Raw genomic sequence first — 24,633 nt, 5'->3', positions numbered from 1 at the left:
TGGGGAGGCATGAACGGACACAGACTGACTCCTAGCAGTCATGATGGCGCCGCCTGAGCAAACCAGGGGCGCTCCCTCGCTGAAGGAGCCCGGACAGTCACCGGAGTCGAGTTCTGCTGCCGCCGGAGGCTCCCAGGAGAAAACAGCTGTGAGAACTGGGGAGGGCCAGGCACAGAACACTCTGTTCGGGCTGCTCTCCTTCCCTCACCTTTCCTTTCCACTCCAGGGGCAGGTTCCACTGGGTGCCTGTCCTCACAGTGTCCCAGCTCCTCCCTCCCACCTCGCTGACCCTCTGTTAGCTGGGGTGAGGGGTGAGGGTGGGGCGCTCTGCCTACTCCTACTCCTGGCGAACTTCCCAGAGGAGCAAAGACCGATCCACTTTACCAACACCTGCTCCCCCGGCGCTGGTGGCATGGGGCTGTGGAGGGAAGGTGAGAGCAGAGCTCTGACTCCAGGGCCCAGAGAGAGCCCGCAGCTGTGCTCGCCCGGGTCTCATTGAAATGCAGCTTCCGGGGCCTCTGCCCATCTGACCCTCCACCTGCACTTGGAGTAGCAGGCAGTTTGCAGAGAGCCACATCTGTCCTCAGCTCGGCCTTCCCACAGGGAACCCCAGGCCTCTGACAGGGTGGGGCCACAGCCACCACAGTGGTCATTTACCTCCCGTCGCCTCCTGCCTTCAGCTGCTTCCTTCTGACCGAGTTCACCATTCCCAGCCCGCTTGAAGGGGAAAGGACCGGCTTTGGGGGCTTTACGATGCACAGTGGCAGCCTGATGGAGAGCGAGGAGGCTGGGCCGCTGGGGTATAAATCCACGGCATCACCACATTCCCATTCCTGTGATCCGGGTCCAATTGCTTAACTGAGATGAAAGGGTGATGACCCCCCTCTGGAGCCTGTTGTGGGGACGGAAATACTGTAATGGCTCCCCTCCCCCCTCTGAGATCTCCTCCGAGCTGGCAGAGCCCCGGGTGGTAGCTGGGATTACCCTCCCAGAGCCAGGCCCTCCGCCCAGCAGCCCCCCCTGAGAACCAGGTACCGTGCACCTCCGGAGAGGGCCCGGGACACCAGGGAAGGAGAGCGTTGGGGCACAGGGGGGCTTTGGGGTCCTTCCGAGTCGCGTAAAAGGAGAAGCAGGCTGCAATTACAGAAGTGAGAGCTTGGTGCATAAGCTACCTCCGGGCCACCTCCAGGGGTGCCCACGTCTCGCATGTGGAGACACCTGAAGCCAAGGCTCCAGGTGCCCAGCTCGGCTCTTCCACCCGAGAAGCAAGTGTGGCTCCGAAGCGCCTTTAAGCTAGGAAGTAGAAGCGGGGACGTTTGTCCGAAAGTTCAGCACTGATACGCGTGGTGCCGAGCCCTGGACCGTGACCTCGCTGAGTCAGAGAACCCCCGTGGGGACTCTGAGATCAGAGCCAGGGCAGCTGTCATCAGGGCGCTCCGGCCAGACTCCGCCCCAGGGACCTGGAAAGCCGCTGCTCCCACTGCTCCCATCTCGCCGGAGCCATTTCCTCGTGCCCGCATCTCTGCCGCTGAGGGACATGTGGCCCACGCAGCACAAGGAGGGAGCCACCTGCCCTGGAGGGGAGCGCGTGTGTGAGCCCCGTGGCCTCGGGACCTGCACAAGCCCTCCCTCAACGACATGACATCTTCTGGGCGCTTGAAGTACATGTGGATCTGACTCCAGAGCAAACGCCTTTAAGATACGGGAGCGACAGGGAGCGGGTCGGGAGGCTGGGCAAGAGAATATCAACGCGTTTTCCAAAGCCACGGCTCCTAGCAGCCGCAGGAGGCACGCTCCCCGCTTCCGGACAAGCCCAGAGGCGCCGCGGGGCGCGCAGTGTGGGGAGGAAAGTGGTGGTCTCTCGGAGGCCATGCACGTCTCTGAGAGAAAGTCATTCCATGCTAACCTCATTTCCTGTTTTGACGAGCTTCACCAGCACAGGCGATTAGGGGAATGCCCCAGAAAGTGTGTCTTGCTTTCAGTAAGCATCTGAAAGCCGCTCATTGTGTCCCGCGTATACACAAGGTGGGTGGGCGGAGGTGGGACCAGGAGAATCCACAGATGGTAGGACAGCCATCCCGAAGAGTCAGCTCCTGCCCGGCCCACCCAACTGCCCCCGCACCCTCGCCATGCAGGTGGCTGGGACCTCAGACCCCAACCTCGCCCCGTGAGCTCTCAGGTGGACAGACCAGCCATGTTTCTCCCCCCAGCAGGTCTGCTTTCAGATGGTTCTCGGCAACGCCACGCCTGGAGGTGGAGGCCTTGGAGGTGGCAATGTCGGCCTGTGGCTGGTGTGCACCGTGTGTCCTTTGAATGTGTCCATGGAGAGTCACAGGGCCTTGCCCCTTGTTGAAAATAAGTTGAAGGAAGAGGCACAGAAAGTATGTTGATCAAATTTGCAAATCACACAAACCGCCGAGGAAAAGGCCCTCAGAGAGCTGGGAGGGAACCAGGCGGAACAAGTGGGAAGTTTCCTTTGACAACGGGATCCTCTGAGGAGCACGCGGTCCGGGCGCTCGGTCCCGGGGACACGGCACATGCTCAGTGTGGCCCCGGGCACACAGCGCCGGACCTTGCCTCTCCTCCTCTTCTTCCCACAACAGTGAGCCTCTCTCTGGCCGCCAGGCACTGAACTCCCTTCCCTGGTCAGGTACGGCCTTGTTGTGAGGACGGAATAAGTCAGAGGGGTAAAGTGTCTTGAGAAAGGGAAAGCTCTGAAATTCAAAATAGTATTATTCTTTGCTGTAAGGTGCTTTCCCTATGAAGAAAGAAAAAAAATCCGACAGTCTGCGAGCAAAAGGCAGAAAATGATTCAGCTCTGCTTCTGTTTCTCCAGCTTTAACCCCCACGCTGGCTCAGCTTGCTGAGTGGGTGCAGGGGACCCACATGGAGCCTGGCTCCTCAGCTCCACATCCCCCTCCTCCCCTGCAGTCTGCTTTGCCACAGGCCCTCCCTGGAGGCCTGCTCCCAGAGGCCTGGAAATACAGAGCTCCGGGACTGCAGTCATTCCACAGTCACCCAGAGGGCTCCCTCCCCAGGGCTGGGTCTTCAGAGGCCTGGCTGGAGTGAAACTCAGATGACCAGGGTCAGGGCCTTAGACTGACCCCTTCCAGCCACTTTAGCTCCTTTCCATCCCACTGGCACATTCTGAAAGCACGCCTGCCTTGCTGCTGTTCAAGCCTTGGCTCAAAACATAGATGAAAAATACATGCATCACCTTAAACTCCTCTTGGGCTCAGTGAAGACTTCCCTGGGCAGGTGCAGGCTCAGAGCTCCTCTGGGCCAAGCTGCACAGGAGAACTTTCTGTGGCAACATACCTTTCTCCGTCCACTCCGGGAGCCACATCCACATGTGCATGGTTACATTTCATTTAATTACAATAAAACTTCGGTTCCTCAGTCACACCAGCCACATTTTAAGTTTTCAATGGTCACATGTGGCTGGTGGGGCCTGTATCAGACAGCACAGCCCGGCAGCAGTTGTGAGCCTTGCTATGTGATGGGACGACTGGGAGAACACCGATGTCTGGCCTCCATCCCCAATTCCCATGTGATCGCTCCTGGGGGAGCCTGGCCACGTGGGTTTTTTAAAAGTTCTGGGCAATTGAATGTCTGCCAGGGTTTCAGAATCCCCTAGAATTGTGTGGTCAAATCGCTCTGTCCTCTCCTCGGTGACCCCTGGAGCTAATTGTCCTGCAATCCCTGTGTGAGCCGGGCCTGTTTCTCCCTGAGCCTGTGACTCCCATCTCTGCCAGGTTACACGTGCTTTCGTGGGTAGTCTCTGGAATGCTCAAAGCACAGTGAGGAGTGACCAGCTGGGAAGAGATGTCATTCCCAACAGAATCCCCCTGTTCCAGGGCGAGCGGGTGTCCAGAGGGGGCTGGCTTAGGTCTGTGTGGCACCCACGGGCCATGTCCACAAACCCACAGCCGGGTGGACTCCTGCAATCTCAGGGCTTTGCCTTGCTGTCCTCAACACCCTCCACATTGCGTCCTCTTCTTCCAGAGCCAGCAGACACAGAGCCAGCAGACACAGAGCCAGCAGACACAGAGCCAGCAGATGTAGAACCAGCAGACATAGAACCAGCAGACATAGAACCAGCAGATGTAGTACCAGCAGAGGGGGTAACATAAAAGAACATCCCGCCTGGCCCCCAGTGTGGTGCTGAGGGAAGACACATACAGAGAAGTCAGGTGGCTCGTGAGGGCCAGAGCTGGCAGAGCGAGGACAAGAGCCCACCCTCTAGACCACATGTGTCAAACACAAGGCCAGAGGGCCAAATCCGTCCCGCCAGGCCTTGCAATATGGCCCGCACCGCGCTGTCATCACTGCACTCCGCTGCGTTTCCATCACAATGACAGTTTATGACTGTTCAGTAAACCATTCGGCCCGCGATTTAGGCTGGATTTTAGATTTTGGCCCCTTCTCTGATTGAGTTCGACACCCCTACTCTAGACCTCCCAGGACACGTCCTCCAGCCATGGTCGCCTTTACTCTTCCAGGAATGGAAGTGAGATCTGACGGAGCAGACCTTGATTCAGCTGAGAGTCTGATTACTGACAACATGTGGTTCACCATCAGCCTTTTCTGCCGGGTGGTCTCCGGCAGAAAGCCTGGCTCCTCCCTCTGGAGGCTCCATTCACCGTGCTGCCTCCTCGAGGTCCATGCATGCAGTTTCCTTGCCCACCAAACAGTGGTGAGACTCCTGGGCTGGCCACACCACCGAACTGTGATGAGAAGTGATAAGATAATGGCTCTGGTCAACACGTGATTAATGCCCGGAATGCCAGGTGCTGGGGGCAGACTGGCAGTGGGCAGACTAGCATCTGCCTGTGCAGAGCTGCAGTGGGGGCAGGGGAGAGGCATACAGCTAAGTAATAAATGCACCGTCAGGATAATGTTGATAATGGTATGTTCTATGGAGGAAATAAACTAGAGTCATGAGGTATGGAGAAATGGAAGCACGGGTCCAGGCCAGAACATGGTGGTCACCTGGAGAGGGGACACGGATGTGCATGGCAGCACCTAGTATGCCAGGCACTGGGCGGCTGAGATGTTCACATGGTCTACTGATAAACTGACTCTGGGGCGTGTAAACGGTGCGCCGTCATTTAAATTGTTCATCAAAGTCTGCAAGCGTCAAAGTAAAGACAGGAGGAGCCAGGAGAACTTCCATCGGCCTCTGAGTGTCTCCCCCGAGGCTCGAGCCGTCTGCTTTAACATTTATCCATTCTTAAGGAATATTTAGTTGCCGATTTCAGGGGTTCAGATTTGAGAAGCCAGGACATCTGGATGAAATGGCCATGCGGTCTATCGTGATGAATGCCAGGCCGCCTGCACCCGGTGACGAACCCCAGCCAAGTCCACTCACTCACATGTAGGCTAGAGCAGTCGGGAGGCGAGGCAGAGCGGGTCCCACCCACTGCTCCGTCCTCAGAACACGGCACAGAGTAGGCCCCAAAGACACCGTGTGAAATGAAGAAGTGAATGGTGACTGATGGAGGGCAAGGGGAGGCCGCTGAGAAGATGGGCCTCCCGGAGAAAGCTCAAGGTGATGATTCTGAGGTCACCGCTGACAGGCCAGTATCAGATGCACCCACATCCAAACGTCTCCCAGTATTTTCCTCAAATGCCAACACGTCAGTACTGACTTGAGAGAGGCTTTCCAGAGAGGCAGAAGAGAAGGCTGAGTAATACAAGATTCGAGTTCCACACGCTTCTAAATCAGTCATAATGCTCCGTGTGGTTATGGTGATGGCGGGGTCGACTTGTGGGCCTATAGAAATGACTCTCCACCGTGACTTGGTCTCCTTTGAATGAGTGTGTAAATAGAGCTAGTAAGCAAACAACTCATTTTTTTTTATAGTTTTGCTTTTAATGAAGAAAAAGGGATTAAGACACATAGAGACAGCCAGATAAATAGGAAACCACCCAGACGAGACCATGACATAACACTGCAGACACATATCAGCAAACGCAGAGGCCCTTGAAGTCCGCACCGCCAGTCAGGTCCAGGGCAGGCCTGCCACCGCATCCCAGCGTGGGCAGCAGGCAGCAGGTAGAGGCACTGGCAGGGGGCTGAGTCCTGATTTTTTTTTTTTTTTTTTTTTTGGTCTGTGTCATTTTCGATCAAGTGTGTCATAGAGCTTCCTGTTTCATCTCCCAGTTATTCTGAAACAAAAACATGTATGAAAAACACAGGTCACTGCCAACCACACTGAGAGATAGCCACTCCAGTACGTGGAACCTGAAAAGGGAAAGAGATTGTAAGTGCCACAGTGAGCCGGGGGGGTCTCATTTATCAGAACCTGTTCAAATAGTGACAATCAACCAAAATTGCCGGTGGTGATGGAGGGTGGGGCATCGTTTAAAAATAATTCAGAAGGGACTGAAAAGGCAGAAGTTCCCAGAAGCCCACTGCCTGCTTACTGACAAGTTGAGGTCAGACTCGGGGTCAAGGTCTATCCTGGGGCAACTGAGGCTCCTCCCCTTGTGTCCTTGTCGGCCTCGTGCACAGTCACACTGGGCTTTCAGGATGACCTGTTTGCCCAGATGATGCCTGAGTCTCCTCCCAGGTCCAAAGAGAGTGAAAGGAGGTCCGTGTGGAATTGCTACCCCCTGAGAGTGAGCTAGGAGAATGGCCCTGACTCTCCCCATCCCAGGAGAGATGGCTCCCGGTGTCCCTCACGAAAGCACTAGCAGACACGCTGTGTCCTCAGCCCCAGCGAGGCAGAGAAGCTTCTGACCAGCAAAGACCCCAAGGACCACACAGCACAGCTCCAAGGACCACGGGGCTGGTGAATCCTGCTTTGCCACCAACTAATTCTCCCAAACAAGTGGAGGGATTCTTCCAGAGACACACAGGTGGGCGACTGAAATGCAGGCAGCCTCATCAACCCACAGCCCACGCTGTGACCGGCCAGCCAGTCTTGTGCTTCCGTCTGCTCCTCAGAGGCCTCCGGGGAGGGGGACAGCACTGTCCTGGGAGGGGGCCAACTCAAGCCTGTCCGCTACTCTTGCCATGTTCTCTCTGCAGAAACTGCTGGTGGCCAGGGAGGGGACCAGCTCTGCCTGACTTCTCTGAGCTCCCCGGGGGGCCTGGCTGTCCTCTCCACATGCAACCTGCCCAGATGCCGCCCTGAGATCACCAGGAAAATCCCCCCCCCCCCCCCCCATTTCCTGGCTTTTGTTAATGGCACAAAATTCTGAAAAGGGAGAGCTCTGGGTGCATGATTTTGGAAGCACTGCCTTCCCTCCCCAAGAGATGATGCACGGTGCCAAAGGCCCTGAGACGCTAGGAAATAAGGAAAGCCACTTACACAGGGTACTGTGTGCACCCCAGACACTCCTGGAGTAGAGGCCTTTCTTAGGCCGCAGGAATGCTGCTCAGGGCAGCCCTGCCCGGCCCTTCTGCAAAGGGCTCCCGTGGGCTGCAGGCTGCTGGAGCGAGGCTTGTCTCACACAGTCCTTGTTGTCCCGACACGCTCGGCCATTGGGGATCGTCTGTATTTATTTCTTCAAACTCTGTATTGACTTATCCCATATCTTTCCCCCAATGTCCTGTAGACAGGAGCTAGTCCTTCACAAGTGCCTGCATCACTTTTCTCAGAGGCCTCATTTGCCAGCGGCAGTGAAACACTGGGCTTTCCAAGCGGCGAAGCCCGGTGGACCCGAACATCCGGGGGAGAACGTCGCCCTGGTGAGTCAGCTGGAAAGCCAGCTTCCCGGTGTGAGCTTGCATTTAACAATCCAGATGTGGGCCGAAGACTTCACATGCAGAGCCTTCCTGGGTGGGCAAAGAGAAACAGGAACTAAGAAACACATAGGTGGCTGGCATGGGAGGAAGGGGAAGCCTCCTTCCTACAGCTTCACCCCCGAACAGAGAGGTACTGCTCTCCAGTTTCCGCACTTGGGAGTGAGACGAAAAGCCAAGGGCAGCAGCCCGGGCTTCAGTGCGGCGCTCCGGGCTACGTGGACGTGACCTAAGCCCAGAGGGAGAGGAGCAGGGCCCTGAGGGTCATCTGGCCGCCTTCATGGTGCAGGTGCCCAGAGGAAGGAAGCTGGCACCTTCCTCAGGTCCCATGGGACAGACACTGCTGGATGGAGTCCTGAGTCACTCCTACCCAGTCATAGGGTCCTAGATCCCAAATATCCGCTTCCACAGCGAGGCCTGCGCTCGCTTGAGTTTGTCTGGGGTTTGGTGCGGGTGAGGTCATCCCTCTGGATTATGTGTTGGCCGGCTACCTATTTATCACTAAAAAAATCCCATCCACACACTTGAAGAGGTTTGCCCCTAATTCAGAGCCCATCACACTTATGGCGTCGCCTCTGCAGTGCACACTGGGAGGCGTGGAGACCAGTAGTGTCTCCCTGTGTTGGGCAGACCTGGTGGGGGGTGAGAGGGGGGGAGGAGGGGGCGAGTTCCTGATCACACATTGCTCCCTTATCTTATTCTTGCTTGGATGGGCTAAGCTATTCCTTCCCTCTTTAGTATGCAAGGGGCCCCACTCCAGTTAGGTCTCCCCACGGTGTCCCTTGGATCTGAGGAATGGCCTCGGGGCCCACACATCACACTGAGGGAGGTCCCTCCCATGTAGCCCCAGAGCCCTCTGGATGCTCCACAGCAGGCCGCCTCTGAACTGAGGACAGGACGTGGGGAGGGGAGAGAAGCAGCAGCTCGGACACCCACCCCAGGTGGATGCTTCCTGGGTAGATGCTTCACCCTGCAGGCAGCGCGCACCAGGCAGAGGACCTCACTTTGCTGAGAGGCCACATAAGAGCCCGGCCACTGGCGCCGGCCCTGCACCAGGTCTCTGCCAGCCCCGGGAGACAACCAGCCAGCGTGCATCCTGATCATGGTGATTCGTGTTGGGCTCTGACTGTGTGGAAATACCACTTTTTTATATTTATATATTATTGATTTCAGAGGAAGGGAGAGGGAGAGAGAGAGGAACATCAATGATGAGAGAGAAGCGATGATTGGAAGCCCTCTTTCTGACTTTAATGGTTTCCGAGGAGGGAGGGCACTGCTTTCCCCTCGAGCTCGGTTAGGACCTGGAGGGTCGCTCAGCAACGTGTGGCCGGTCATCACAGCCGCATTCTTGGGAGAAGGGACGGGGCCTCCGGGCTGCGGTGCTGCTGGAGGGGCCCCCAGAGGAGGGGTCCGCACTCCAGGCTCTCTCCTCCTTCCTCAGGGGAACCCACCTGAGGCTGAGCGGACTTAGAAGCTTTCCCCAGGGGCCCTCCCCGAGGAGAGGCAGCTTTTGTGAAGTGCTCCACGCGTCACCACAGATGTGCACGAGGCTCAGAAAGACTCCGTGTCCCTCAGCAGCCCATGGACAGGCGGTGCGCCGGCCCCGGAACATGCACAGAGCCCGCCAGTCCCTGAGCATCCTGGCATTGGGCACTGCTCCCAGGCACCCAGCTCAGCACCCCGCGCCCTGGGCCGCTGTCAGGGTCGTAGGGTCGTCTCTCTCGCCCAGGCACAGGGGAGTTGGCCAATGAGCTGTCATGGATCCCGGTCAGCATCCTGACGGTGATGCTGGGGCCACCTGCCGGGAGGAAAGGGCCTCTCCTTCCATTTGCACCAAAGGTGGAAACAGAGACAAGGGTGAGCGACACAGGCCTCTCACTGGGTTATTTCCTGGCCCAGCACCCCTCCTCACCATGGCCACTTTATCTATAAGGTAAGAGCCTCCTTTCAAAGAATGAATCACAAACACGTTTTAGCAAACCAGCAGTCTGGTTGGCCCTGGAACAGGTCACCTTGTGTACAGTTACTTGAGACGCAGGGGCCTTCTGAGGCCGGTTTCATATCCCAGGTTGTACCCAGACATATGAAGGACCTCAGCATCAGAGGGAAAAGCAGGCAGTCAGTGGCCCCAGGGGGCTGTGAGGCACCCAGCCACCCGCAGCCATGCCCTCAGAAGCCCCTGCATGGGCCCCGGACCAGCAGCATCACACACCCGCACTTCGTTAGAAATGCAGATCCCCTGGCCCTTCCCATACGTCTGCCTTGGGAACGCTGGCACGAGGACCAGGACCTGTTTTCCCATGCCCGCTGGTGATGTGGACCCACACCCAGGGCCACCTTGGCGAGTGGTGCCGGCTCTCGTGACTCCTGTGCACTGGCCAGGCCCGGGCCCTCGTGGCTGTGGGTGAGCGCAGGTGAGGCCACTTATCGATGTTCTCACGTTAGTGTCCTCGCTCCTCACCAACGGCTCTTGCCTGAGACCTCACAGCCCAAAAGCCATGCAGATGGTCAACACATTACCGGGGTGACCTGGGGAGGAGTGTCGGCTGGATTCATCCTTATCTCCTCCTCCAGGTGCTGCAGGGCAGGAGGTCAGCACACCCTCCACCGGCCCCGTGCACGCTCCCTGCCTGCCTTCCCCAGGCCCATCTGCTTGAGGAGAATGCTTGAGCCCCTAGGCCTACTGGCCTTCCCCTCAAACTGGAGAATAGTGTGCTCACCGCCTTGACCTGCCACCCCGAGTGGGACAAGACACTCACCTGGCACCTGGTCATGCCCAGGCGGGAGCACAGCAAATGCTGCCTGCTGGACAGGTCGAGGCAGCCTATGACCAGGCCAAAGGAAAGTAAAAAAATAGGTTGTTTATCACTTAAAAAAAAAAAAAAAAAAAAAAACTAACCTCATACAGGAAGTATGCAAAAAGAAAGAAGAGGAGGAGGGAGAGGAGGAGGAGGAGATGGAGGAGACAGAGGGGAAGAAGAAAACACAGCCCTGCTGCCATGCTGACAGGGGCACTTCCAGGGCACACGTTTGGTGCGGGCAGACCTGCTGCTAGTTTCCATCCCTGATTGTAGGGGTTGGGAACGGGAGGGGCTTACAAATGACAGGACAGAGCAAGGAAGGGGGCCGAGGGTCATGAGGCGCAGCCTGGCAGACAGGGCAGTGTAGGTGTGCGACTGTCCCAGCCAGAGGCAGAGAAGAAGATGCCTAAGATGGAAACAGCCCACGGGGATCATCCTGCCCACCTGCCTCTCCTGCCCGCGTCTGCCTTCCTGTGTGCTTCAGGTTGAAGACACAGGAGCAGCTAGACTGTGATCCTCTCCCACCCGCCCCCTCCAGGATGCACCCAACAGCAGTGAGTGGGGAGACACCCCATCCCTAGGGAGACACCTCATCCTGGCCTCCCAGCCCGGGGCCCTGCAGCCCCGCAGGACAACCGGCTCTCAGTGGGTTTGCTTTAAGGACACGGAGGTAACCAAGGCAGGCAGGAGATGAGCAGGTGCAGCACACAGAGCCACTGGCCCTCTCTGAGATGTGGCTCAGCTGGATTTTAAAAAGAATTCTCATCCTCCAAGAGTGAGAAGAGGAAAACAGGGAGGCTGGGACATTTCCTCTTTCACGGCAGGGACAGGAGGAGGGCGGGAACAGGAGTCCTATAGGGTGTGCTCACACCGACAGGCATTTCAGATCGTACATCGCGATCAAAGAAAGCCAAGGTCTTAAAAAAGGAAGAAAGACAGAAAGAAAAGAAAAAAGAAAAAAAAATCGCACACCAAAATCTCAAAATAGAACCAAAACCTGCAAATCATATTCAGGAGTGGCCGGGGAGCCCAGGCTGAAGCATCGTGTTGAAAGGTTAATAATTTTCCTACCGAAACTGAATGTGGGTTGTGAAAGAACATTAAAATGAAGAAAATTTCCCCGTGGCTGCTATTTTATTATCACCAAAGCCATCAGGTTTCAGTTTGAATTATTTGTATTTATTTGTGAAAACAAAGATTAAATAAGTAAAAACATAGACCTCATCCTAATTATTGCTCAGGAGTGTGTCATTTTTAAGAACAAAAACAAAACCAAATAAAAACACACACACACACAAACAACAAGACCATCTCACACACTCGAGGCAGAAGTCCCAGCAGCAGAGGAGGGAGGATGCTGTCTCCTTCTGCCCTTTGAAAAGCTGCATTGTCTCCTGTAAAATCTAATATTTGTTTCCAGTCTGTGAGGAGAATATGAGAGACAGTGTGTACTTTTAGTTATTAAAATTTTTGACAACTGTGTGCTCAGGTAGATAAATGTTTGGTTTGTTTTGAAACTGCAGACTGTAATTTTTGTTTTACATTTGCAAAAGTGTAGTAACAGCCTTATAATTCCTTGCTTAACACTTAAACAATGGAATTCCAGTGCTGCTTTAAAAGATCAAATGATGAGCTGGGAGACAGTGCCGGGGAGCCTGGGTGAAACGTGGGCTGTAGGTGCAAAGCTGGGTTTTAACCCAGACTTGTCTCACATGCCAGGTGAGCAGCGTGCCTTCTGAACTGTGAAAGAACTCCCACTCGATGAAATGGTTAATCAGAATCTCCGGGTGAGCACAGCTTCTGTTCGTGTACTTCCAGCACAACATAAACACCAGAATGAAAAAAATAACATGCAAAAAGCCCTTCAGTGGTCTCACATCACCGAACAAACTGTTTTTCTACCTATTTTGTGTTGCTGGCTTTTGTTATCAGCCCAATCGGCAAATTGTGGCCAATTTTGTCATGGGTTAAGCAGACATTTTGTTCCCAAACTGCTTTCAACATTTTAGCTACCAAATACAGTTTATGAGAAATTGAACAAGCCACAACACAAACAGAAAAGGTACCCGTTCTTACCAAATTAACCCCTTTTTAAGCAAATTGGCACACTCACATAAAATATTTTTTTTAAAGAATTCTAGTAAATTGAAATTCTGAGACAACCTAATTAAACTTTCCTGGAAAAAAAAATAATAATGAATGATTAACCTACTGACTGGGTTTTGAAACTAACTACTATATTCCCTCGATTCTGACCACCACGACAACATGAAACTTGCTTTGAATGAGTGTAATTTTTATTTTACACACACACACATCAAATATTGTTTGAACCCTGCCGAGCAAAATTCGAAAAGAGTCAAATGAATTGTGCTAAGTAAAATAACCGGTGAAGCAGTTATTTACGACTGAAAATAAACGACACCCACGTAGTTCATCTTATATATTAATATTGAAACCAAATGGCAGTCTTATACCACAAATCATTTCATAAAAAAAAAATAATGAAACCAGTTAAAATGAAAACACAGGGCTTTATTTTATGAAACATTTAACTGTGAAGGTCAAAATGACAGAAAGCTTACAAAGCATTAAAAAATTTGTTTCTGCTTAATTACAACAACAAACTGAAAATGAAAAAAGCATGAAAGAATCCTCGCTAAAAATCCAAGAACTACTCCTCAGGAGAAGAGCAGAATTTCAGACAAAAACCCCTCTCTTTGCAATCCCACCTCATGTTTGAAGGCACAGCAATGAGTACACCACTTTTAGCCTTTTAAAATACCAGCATGCCCACACACTATATCTCAGATTAAACCAAGGAGAAAATGACACATTCTGAAACCATTTTCTAAAGCATCTTTTCCTGATAACACTCAGGCTCGTACAATCAAATTAATGAGTTTCTAAAAAGCCCAAACAACTCTCCATAAAGAGACAGAATTATTCACAACAACCCACGGGCATTTCTGGATTCTTCAGGCGACACTCAGAGCATTAGTCCTTGCTATCTACCGTTAGAAAAGTCAAGCAGTTTTTCACGAGTCTGTTAGAAAGAAATGCTACTTTAGTGCTTTGGCTAAATTGAGGAACAATTTGAAAAACACCAGTAGATTTAGCCCAGTATTTCCCTGATCTCAAACAGTTTAAAAATTAGTTAATTCTCCCCCCCACACACACATTCTTTACAGCAATAGGTATTCTCATAATCTATTCACATTTTTAAAACTATTTTTAAATACTAAAGGAAACACACCACAAAGAAGTCCTGCTTTCTAAAAAGAGATTTCTTCCTAAGACACAGACTGCCAAAGAAGCAGTGAAAAGAACCAAAAACCAGTAGCAAAATCCAGGGAGAGCCCTGCAAATATATACTGATTGACAGGGATCTGAGCAGGAGGAATTTTAAATTCTGGAGGAGACTAGTTACATCTGTGCTCAGTGCAAAACATTCTCAGTGAGGTAGCCCTGCTCTTGGTAACCTTGGACTGATGACAGTAACAGTCACAGCATCTGCTCTCCCAGGTGATGTGTTAGAATGTTTATCATCAGACCTGAAGCATGGATTCAGAACTCACTCTTCATGTCTTTATGTTCCAGTTCTTTCTGCAGTATGTGACTTTATGTCTTTATGTTCCAGTTCTTTCTGTAGTTTGTGACTACTATTCTGATGCTTTAAAGCAAGAAGCCTGACAAGTAAGAGCAAGCAAACCAGAAAACCTTGAGTGAACACTACACTAAAAGATGACAGGGCATAAGAGGACCCTGGTAGTCACCTGAGTTGTCACTTCAAGACAACAGCTGTGGGAGCAGTTCACCTCGGCATGCCCGTCCTGACGCATACCCACGCCACAATCGAACTTTCACGTTCAGCAGAAGCCTGACCTCCACTAATACATGCCACTCTCTCAGACCACACATCTCCCCTTTCCCCAACAGAGGACTTGGGAAATGATGGCGACTTTAGTCATCTGGAAAGAGTGAAACACGACATGGTCTTGAAGCACTTTCTTCAGAACCGTTGTCATTCGCACTCTGTTTCACCACAATCAAAAAGGCCATGGTCACGGAACAAATTCAAGTTCACCCTGCATCGTATCTGTAACCCGGGAATTTCTTAAGAGCAGAGCGGCACCGTGCAAAACTTTCACTAAAGAAATGTTCAAAGCATTGGGGGGAAAAAATACACACTTTTTTTTTTTTCCAGTATATAAATCAAAATGTGAACTCTTCCACATTAAAAATTGTATTTAGCACAATCACTTCACAAGCAACTAGCTAACTTGTGCTTCCCTTTTTCTTTTTCTTTCACAAAATGCATTTGTTAACACCAAGATGTTAAAATAACATTGTTAAATTTAGAGGCATTCCCCAGAGTAAGTAAAATAGAGTTTTCCTCTCATTTACCAGATAGAGTTTCTGTATGAAATAATGACAACCATTTTCTTAGAACTATCTGGCTTTAAGGTTAGGGCAGGTTAACTGTAAAATTAGAAAGACAAACTTTTAGAAAAAAAATCAGGTAATAATTTAAATAATCTAGAAATAGCCAAAACTGTAATAAAATATAAAATAAAATAAAATAAAATAAGACAGACAAAGGTGAGAGAAGTCCAGGAAACTCCTAATTGCTTGACCTGCAAACAAGGGTCTCTTGCATTTCATTTTCTATTTTGCACAGAGAAAAGGCAAAAAGCTTTCTAGCTACACAGTGAAACATGTAGCAGGTGTAGGAGATTTATAATATAGTCAATACTAGTAGGTGTAGTGAACGCAGAGACATGGACTGCATTTCTTGTTGGTCTGACCCCAGCTCGCCGTGCTGACAGTGTGGTGCGCTGACAGAGCTCAGACGCTGGACCTACGGGGTAGGCTGGGAGCTGGGGTGAGAGCTGCGAGCTCTCCTCCGGCCGGTCTGTGAGCACAACGAGGAAGCACCGTGGCTGCCCCTGGGCCGAGCCGGGTGCAGTGCATTTCTGAGCCCAGAAGCTTTCATTGACGTTGACTTGCAAGCTGTTTAATTAGCTGTAGAATGCCAATCTCTTCATCAAAACCAGCTGAAAACAAAACCGAGAGGAACAGCTGTGGTTCCACAGAAAATGTGTTTACATGAAGTATATTTTAAAGGGGTTCGACCATTAGGTCCAAAGTCATCTGTGATGTGCGGGTGGATTTGACATTTAAAGATGTCAGAGTTGTCAGATTTATCTCCAGTCTATACTTAGTTTAGATGTAACCACTCCTGTGAGCACATCTTGTTTTGTTGCTTTCCAGCCTAGAAATCTGGGCAGATTTAACCCTCATTTATTGAACACATACGGTCTCCATGCCCTCTCACTTCCTTCCCTAAGGCCGACGGAGAAGAAAGTGGCGCTGTGGGTGACGAGGGGAGTGGAAACCCCTCACAGCCCGGCTCCGGGTGTGGCCGAGGCAGGCCACCACTCAGGGTCGGCATGGGGGCAGTTATTGATAAACAAGCCTGATGTTTCCTGAAACGGAGGCGGGTCCGGACCTTCAGGCCGCGGCTTCAAGCCACTTGGAAAGAACATTCTGACAGGGCGGACTTTCCCTCGCTTAACACTTAGCATTGCCAACAGCAAGGAAAACCCAGTGACAGCAAGCCTTTACCACTAGCGTGCGGCTGTCTGGATAGAAGTCACATCAGAGAAGCAGTGAGAGAAAAAATCCCAGCTAACGCCTGCCCTCAGGTGTCCTCCACCAGACGCCCGGCTCAGCCGTTCGTAGCTGTGTGTAGCGGCAAAGAATGAGTGACTTCCATCGTATTGGGAATTGGCGAAGCCACTCACCACCTGTTAACTATCACAGGCGTGATGTTTGCTGAACGGGGTAGGCAAATGTCATCCTCCGTGCTGCTGAATCTGCTGGGAAAGGAAACTAAACCCTAAGGCAGATGCAGGTGAAGGCGGCCACCGGGGAGCAGCCCTCTGCAGCCCACAGCGCCCCGACCACAGAAGCCCCTGCGCGGGACCGCACCGGCCTCTCACTCAGAAAGGGAAATGGTGTGATGTGACAGCACTGTACATTCAAACGGGAACTCTGCTCCTTCCACCTTAACTCCCAGTCAGGGTCAGGGGCCACCCCGGCCCGTGAATGCAGGGCTTATGCAAAGTTAGCAGCACCGATGTGAAAGGGCTACAGAAAAAGAAATCTAAAACTGCATTACTCATCAATTGCTTTCCATAGTTTGCTTTAAAAAGGGCTTCTCCCCAAACCCTACTCTTTCATTGTTAATCATTTTGTTTCAAAAAAAAAAAAAAAAAAAGTAGCATAAAGTCTGTTCATAGAGGTTACGGTTCAACCCCAGGACAGCTCCGCCAGGGACACCCTCCCCTCCCTGGGTCTCCTACCAGAGCAGCCGAGAGGCTAGCAGTGCAGAGGGGACACCAGGGGGCAATAGCGACGGCTACCTACGCCCAGCTCCACCACGGTCAGGAGTGGGAAATGGCAACTGGACTTTGGAAACGTGTGTGGTTTGTTTATTAAGAGCCCTCCCCAGCCCCCTTGCCTGGGCTGTGGAGCTTGTTTGAGGAGCTAGAGACCAGGAGATACCAGGGAAGCTGGTCTCCAATGAGGGGTATGGCGAAGGGGCTCACCCTCCCCCAGTGCCAGGGGCTCTGCTTCCAGACCCGAGACGCGTTCGGCCAGCTCCTGTGCTAGCAAACCAGCCTGAGGCTCTGAGCCAGCCCACGAAGGTCCCAGGGCAGCTGGTCAGCGAATCTGCCTCATGGATTCGTTTTGCAAAGGACAGATGAATAAAATAGAGTTACACAGAGCAGGGAAGCCCTGGGGATGGGACCAATCCAGAATGGCAACGCAAGCCTGCAAAGTAAAATGGGAAACCTCCCACTGCTCCAGACCAAAGGGACTTCCAAACAGCCTGCACCTCCTACCGCTGCCTGAACCCCAGCACAGGCAAGGAACCCCTCCCCCCGACCCCCCCAGGCCTCGTGCGGCCTCCTGTCCCTCCCCCCGTGGCTGCCTTTGCTGAGACGCTGTCCCCACTGTGTTGTCAGGGGCGCTGCTCACAGAACTCGCTCTCTCTGCGGCTGCAGAAGGGGCACTGGGCCTTCGGAGACGGTGGCAGTGGTCCTCCCTTGGCGATGGGCACCAGCAACTCAGTTGGTGACAAAGCAGAAATCATCTTAGCATCCGCGTGGACCTTCCCCTCCGAGGCAACGTGCCTTCGCTTCCTCTCCGCATCGGGCTGCTGCCTTTGGCGCAATAGTGCTCAGGTCCCTCTGGATGTCTGTCCTTCCGCACCAGCCCTCCCGTCCCCGGTGGCCGGGCTCTCGAACAGCGTGGCTGTGGGTCTCGCTCATTTGTCTGGCTTTATTTACTTTTTCCTTTCTTCCTTTCTTGGAGAGAAAGGCAAACCACATCATCAGAGCATTTGAAGACACACGCTGGAGGAAACTGGGTTTCCGGGCTTTAGGCAGATGGTCCTTACTCATAATTTATTTCCAAGACGTGACTTGGAAACCATCGTCATTTTCATGAGGATTTATTTAGGAGTGTGACGTCATAGCTGCACCAATGACCTGTATTTGCTTCTTGCCAGTGATCAGCAAACAGCAACCTTGGTCCTTAAACCCAGACTCACCTGGGTTTTCCGCGTGGCTCCCCAGCCCTTTCCATGCCTTCCGCAGGCGGCCACTGTCCGGCCCGCGGGCTCCAGGTCCAGGGAGCTGGCGGAGGGGAAGGGAACTGCCCTCCCCCAGACGTGACCACACCCAGCCGGTCAAGCCCCAGGTCATGTGCTCCTCGTTCCTCTCCCTGCAGGACGGGCTTGTTTCCAAGCAACGGTGGCCTCTTGTCTGGCTGTGTCCACGTGTGCTCTTGGGCCTCTCACAGCGGGGGTCCAGGCCCGGTTCGGCCAAGCTTTGGGGTGCAGGAGGGGAGGGGTGCTTGGAGCCGAGCCTGTCTGGCAGCTTAATGGTTTCTCCCAGGGGAGCCAGGCTGTTTCTCCCTAACCAGGGTCTTCTCCTGCCTGGCCCGCTGCCCCATGTTGGAGAGCAGCAGCCACATTGGAAAATTAAAGTTGGGTTTCTGTTATTTGCTGCTTCTCTGAGCCTTCGTTTCTTCCTGTGGAGCCAGCATGGCAAACGCGAGGCCACGTTTATGTAACTAATAGAGTGACTAATACATGAAGAGGTGGTTTCACTGTTGAAGTCATGCTTACTTATTTTAGAAAAAGTATATAAAAATACCTTTTTTTTTTTTAAGCCATTTATAGATTATTTTTTTAAATGCCAAGAAAAGAAGCTCTGAGGACCAGATGGACACACAAGGGGGAGAGAGGAGAAGGAAGAGAAGTTTAGGAAGAAAGGAAGGACCAGGGGAGGGAAATCACACAGAGCGACAGCATTCAGAGACACCGGAGGGAGCGCAGCCCCGTGGCCATTCCGCTCCCCCCGCCCCTCCGGTCTGGCAGGCAGTTATGGAAACAAAGGGCAAGGGGCTTTGGTTACAGACAGTCAGGATTTTGTGGAGCTGGTGCTTCCACGTTGGGAAGTCGCTTTTGCCTGGTTGTAGAAATATCCCTTTGCCCACCCAGCACGGTGACAGCCGGTGCACGCCGCCGGCGAGAATGTCCCCGGGGACTGTGCACAGGACGCGGAGAGCCTGCAGTGAGGTCGCCCGCCCTCCTGCCTGCAGGGAAGAGTGGGTCGGAGGGTGAGCGCGATGCAGGGAGGCCGGGGCCCTTCTGGGCACTTTTATTGCCCAGCAGTTTTCATGGAGAATGTTTCTAAGTTCATAACAATTATTTGGGAATCTGTGAATTACTTAGAAAGTGAAAAGATCGCAATAAAATGCTCCCCCCTTATGACTGTGTGCAGTTCCCGGCTATGGCCCCTGGCATCCCTGCACAGGGTCCCGGCTCTCCCGGGCATGCTGACCCCAGGGTGGGGAAGCCCATCTTAGCTTCAGGAGCAGAGGTGTGAAAGGGCCACCCAGGCACCCAGCAGCTCCCAGCCTGGGGGTGGGTCTGGGGGTGCCGGCTGCCTGGAGGGGCCCTGTACAAAGCCACCACTGTCCCCAGGCCTGGCCCACTGCTCCACCGACACACCCCGTCCGCTAGTGCTGCCTGCTCAGTAGCTTTTCACTGTCACCTTCCTTTCCATGTCGCTGAAACCGGCCTGCCAGTTCGTTCTGCTGATAAGCCCATTTCACACCCTGACGGACACACCCTGTTTGGAAGAGTATTTCTGATGTTAAATGCCAGGACGTCCTCCCTCGGTTTCGCCCCATTACTCTGGTTACTCTACACCACGGTACACCCTTCTCTTACCCCCAGGGTGTCAGCCACCTTCACACATGTGACAGTGACATTCTTTTCCCGTTCTGAGCTCCACGTGGCTGGCTCCGGCTCTCGCCCTCGCCTGTTCTCAGTGACTGTCTTGAAGCCACTCAGGGCCTCTGCCTCTCTCTTCCCTCCATCAGTGTCCCCAACTGAATGTGGGTGGCCCATTCCTGAAAGACCTCAGAGTCCAGAAAATGTATCAGATCAGGAGAAATATGCCCAAGCCTACAATCTCCAGAGAGTTCCTTACAAAACTAACACCAGGAATAGCCTGCTGCCACCTGACACTGAGGGTGACACTTCAGGCTTCCCACGAGGCGGCTTGCCTCGGCCAGGAGAAATCCTCAGAGGTGCTGCCCACCCTGAGTTTGCCGAGGCAGTGGTGGGCCCGAGCATCCGTCTTCTCCCCGCAGGATACATGTCAGAAAGTGAGAGGCAGGCGGGCTTGCAGGGCTGCCTTGCTTGGAAAGAAAAAGTGTGTCATACTCTTGCTTCACAGAGGTGCCTGTGTCACGTCAGGTACAGCGGTCCCTGCTCACACCATTTCTTCCTGCTCCTACGGCTCCACCCAGAATGCTTACTGCTGACACTGGGCACAGTGTGTTACAATAAACCCCTGCACAGAGCTGTGTTTGCTGCTAGGAGTAAGTGCTCCTGTGAATTAAATATAATTTGTGCTAATTCTACTGAGGTGGAATTTTTAAATCATATCTAAGGTGGATCAAGAATTTGTTTAATGATGAGAACGCCATGCTGGAATAAATAATAAATGTGCACCAAACTAAGTGCTTGGGAATTATATTCCCAGACCATGACGTGTTATTAAAATTTATTTCATGAAGGGTGAGCTCCCAAGCTAATTAAAACACCAGAAGCCATCGCATGCACAGTTCCCACAAATTTCTTGGTGGAAAGGCGCAGCGGAGCAGCGGTGTAAGCTGGATGCAGGCTGAGGCGGGAAGGCGTGGAGACCCGGTCACAGCCGAAGCTCACAGGCAGCGTCCGTGTGCGCATGCCGGGAGAGCTGCAAACCGCTGCCCAGAGCCACGCTGGCTTCCAGTTTGACCGCTCCACGAAATGAAAGCCTCTAAGGACATCGAGGTCACAGGGCTCAGGGGAGCAGCCTGGAGCCTGAACCCTCCCAGAGGCTAACTCGGGGACCGTCTAGATCAAAGGCTATAGGATTAAAACGTCCTCTGCCAGGTCCTTATCTGGAAGCCAATCTCATCATCGCCGGCATCGGTTCAGTGAGTGGGAAGGAGTGAGCAGCTGGGGGAGGCAGCATCTGACTCTGAGTCTGGGCTCAGCACACTCAGGGCATTCCCGTCTGACTCTGAGTCTGAGCTCAGCACACTCAGGGCAGTCCCACCCCGTCAGCCTTGGGTCCGGGACCAGTGAGACCGAGGTCTAGACTCCATGCAGGCTCCTGAGACGCCTGTCAGCCATAATTTCTATAATTCCTTACAAATCCTATCTAGCATCTAACTTTATTTCACACAGTAATCCAGATGCCCTCTTTTCATTCCATGCATGCATGGTTTTTCAAACTTGGGCAAAATATACATAACATAAAATTTACCACTTTGACCAACTTTTTAAACCCACAACTCAAGGGCATTAAGCACATTCCCAATGTTGGGTAACCATCACCACCATCCTTCTCTAGAATTGTTTCATCATCCCAAACAGGAAGTCTGCCCCCATTAAGCACTAACCCCCTTCCCCTCCCACCCCCAGTCCCTGGTAACCTCGATCACACTTTCTTTCTTATAGTGGAACTATACCTTTTTTTTTTTTTTGTATTCAAAACATTCTCAGCAGCCTAAGGACTGGACAGAATCCCAGTTTCTTTGATAATGTATCTCCTTTCTGTCCTGCTACATGTACCTTACACAAACACAGAGTTAGCCTGAGCAAGCCTTTCACAGGTTTGAACAGTGGAAGTGGAGTCCAAATACGTAACTGCACATAAAGTGTCTGAGAAATGCCAGGGACGTGCTGTTCTGGTTTGGCAGAATATACTTTTAAAACTGCTATTTTAAGTCATTTCAGAAGTAACATAAGCCAGCCTGCTTTCTCATACCCCCCTGAGCGCTCAGCACACCCTTTCTCACCGCTGAGCAAAGTTACCCGAAACAACAGGAAACTCACGGTGGACTCCACAATAGTCCCCGGTGACCGTGACCGTAGCAGAAAATACAGTGAGTAATTCCTCTGAGGATAGGGCCGCTAAAGTTGATTATTTAGTGTTTAAAAAATAAAAAGGAACCAACAACAACAAAAAAACAAAAAAAAAAAGAGAGAAGGAAGAGAGAGAAAGAAAAAGTTTTCTTTGTTGATAAAAAAGGCAAGTTTTAGTTTTAAAATTCATCTGTTAATGTTGATAAAGCTAACATGTGTTTTGTACTATAAGGAACTATGTGCATCTTACTTATTTTCTTGACTTGTATACAGCAAGATGAGCTGCAGCATCACAGAAAAATTAATAGCATAGGCAAGCAAACATAAAATATTCATTTAACAGGTAAGCAAGTATAAAATATTAATGTCATGAAATATGAGTGCACATGCATATAAAAATCACTGACCCAGAATGGGAGTTATTGATTAAAGAGCATTATTCACTATATCATGACAATAGCAAAACATGAGAGTGGCCACATGACAGTTTTAATTTGAAATATAATTCTAAATAGTTTTTGCTTATAAACTGATATGCAAAAACAATTAGGGCTGAACATAGAAGAAAAAAATAAAAGCCAAATGCCACATTTTAACTCAGAACTGGGCAATGTCAGCTTGTTTTAATTTCTGAACCCTCTCATAATTATTACACAATGCCCTTCTGACACTGAAAAGTAATCAACTAACATTATTTCTCTTTTTATAAAAAAAAACCTCAGATAGTTTATATATTTATATATTAGCTACATAAAATATATAATATGTAAATATATCACATATCAACATATTACAATAACCAAGAAGATTTACTAGGTTTCCTAGGAAGAAGGGAAGAATCTAGAAAAGCACATGCTTGATCGGGCACAATTAATTATAGGCTCTATTAATGATCTAGGAGAGGTTAGAGAGGATATACATTTTTTGGAAGAGAATGGATTTCCTGGACCAACAACCAAAACAGTAAATTACACCGCCGAGGTCCTCACTGCTTCTTCCTTTTGGACAGAAGTCAGCAGCCCTGAGTCCCAGCCGCCCTGCCTGGGGGTGAGCAAGCAGCCCGGCCACTGCTTGCCCCGTAGGATTTTGAAATCACTGAGTCACTAGACCACATATCCCAGCCAGGCGAGCTCCCTAACACAGAGAAAATAGCTCTGCCTAAAATGAAAGCATAGCCAGCCTGGCTCTAAAGCTGATCAAACGACCTTTGGAGACTAAACGGCAACAGAAAGAATTAGTTTCAATCCCTCCAAAAATGCAACATGTCAAAAATACAATGTGCTGATCAGGTCCGGCGCACTCATGGAAATCCCTGCAATTTCACAACTGGGCCATTGCGAATGGTGTTAGTCACGTCGCATTTCTTGGTAATTCGGTCCACGCTTTCATGTCCCAGAGGCAGAATCTAGGGATGTGTGACCTTCAAAGTCCCTGGGGTGGGCATCTTATCTCACACACCCCTCCCCACCAAACACGGACTGCGTGGGGGTGAGCGTGTTTCAAAAAAATAATAATCGATCCCAGATGCAGCTGAAAGCCACCGTGGGGGACATGAGTCTGAAATGCCTGCAGGAAAAGGGGGGGGGGGGTGCTCTAGAACCCTGGCATTGTGGGTGAGCACAATATTTTCTCATGAGTAAGACTGAAATCAGTGAAAATGCTCAGCGTTCAAGAGCAAAGTAACTTATCTGCTCTGTAACCACAGAGCTCAGTCATCTAAGAAAAGACTTAATAATTCATGAACACTGAGCCTAAGTAGACAAAAGTACCCCGATGCTTTTCTGCAGAATATTTAAACCTGACTTCACTTTTGGAGTTTCATCACAATCTGCCCACAGGCAGGGCAGGGCATTTAGGTGCCTCATTGCTGGAACAGGGGCCAAGAGCCGTGGATACACTTCTTGACTCTGAACAGAAAATAAAATGTTAAAAATAGTGATGAGAGTGCTGCACGTCGACGCACTCAAGTCTAGAATGTGCGATGTTAGTGCAGCCAACTGTCTCCGGGAACAAGGACAGCTGCACCCCTACAGGCAGGGCGGTCAGGCCTGGAAGAGCCAGGCTTGCTTTCAGCTCTGCCATGAAACGTCCTTTCCACAAGGAGCTCAGCCTGCAAACCTGTCCTGCGTGGCGTCTCCGCCCGAACCTGGGTGGGTGCTCCCCCACCGGACATAGCCCAGATCTTCCCAGGCGGCGAACGGCCACATCGCAGGGTGCCAGAGGAGGGGCTGGCCCACTCTCTCCCACTTTCCACATTAGTGACAACTTTTTAAAAATGGCCTCAGAGCTCAGTCCCGGAGCCCTGGGTTGGCCACAGCATGCCCCTGCCCCTTCTGCCTGGCTCAGGTCTCCGGCCCCTGCATCTCCACCTCCTGCTTCTCAACACTGAGCCTCAGTGACAAACACAACAACCAAAGAGACGGGAACTGCCCAGGACAGGCACAACTGTCTGGGGGTGCAGGTGCCACCCAGAGGCCCCGGCTGGATGGGAGCAGAGGCTGGGAGGCAGAGGGTCCGAGGTGAGCATTACACATGGTAAAGGAGAAACCGTCTCTGGTGACAGTGTGTCTGCTCCT

At 51.7% G+C, this 24,633-nt stretch overlaps 1 long non-coding RNA gene across 3 annotated transcripts in view; it reads right to left on the bottom strand.

The window, feature by feature from the left end:
• Positions 1–5,853: 5,853 nt before the first annotated feature.
• LOC118717671 overlaps positions 5,854–24,633 on the bottom strand; it is a 57,290-nt gene continuing 38,510 nt past the window's right edge. For 2 of the 3 annotated variants that reach the window (XR_006741475.1, XR_006741473.1), the window contains 2 exons: positions 7,320–7,786; positions 5,854–6,247 (listed from right to left, as the gene is read on the bottom strand). This is a non-coding gene — a long non-coding RNA (uncharacterized LOC118717671). The remainder of the gene's footprint in view (positions 6,248–7,319; positions 7,787–24,633) is intronic. The other variant, XR_006741474.1, reaches the window with a different exon arrangement.

Source organism: Pipistrellus kuhlii, unplaced genomic scaffold (assembly GCF_014108245.1).
Source record: "Pipistrellus kuhlii isolate mPipKuh1 unplaced genomic scaffold, mPipKuh1.p scaffold_m20_p_13, whole genome shotgun sequence".
NCBI lineage: Eukaryota > Metazoa > Chordata > Mammalia > Chiroptera > Vespertilionidae > Pipistrellus > Pipistrellus kuhlii.
The sequence above is the reverse complement of the archived record's forward strand: the minus strand, read 5'-3'. Positions and strand labels throughout refer to the sequence as shown.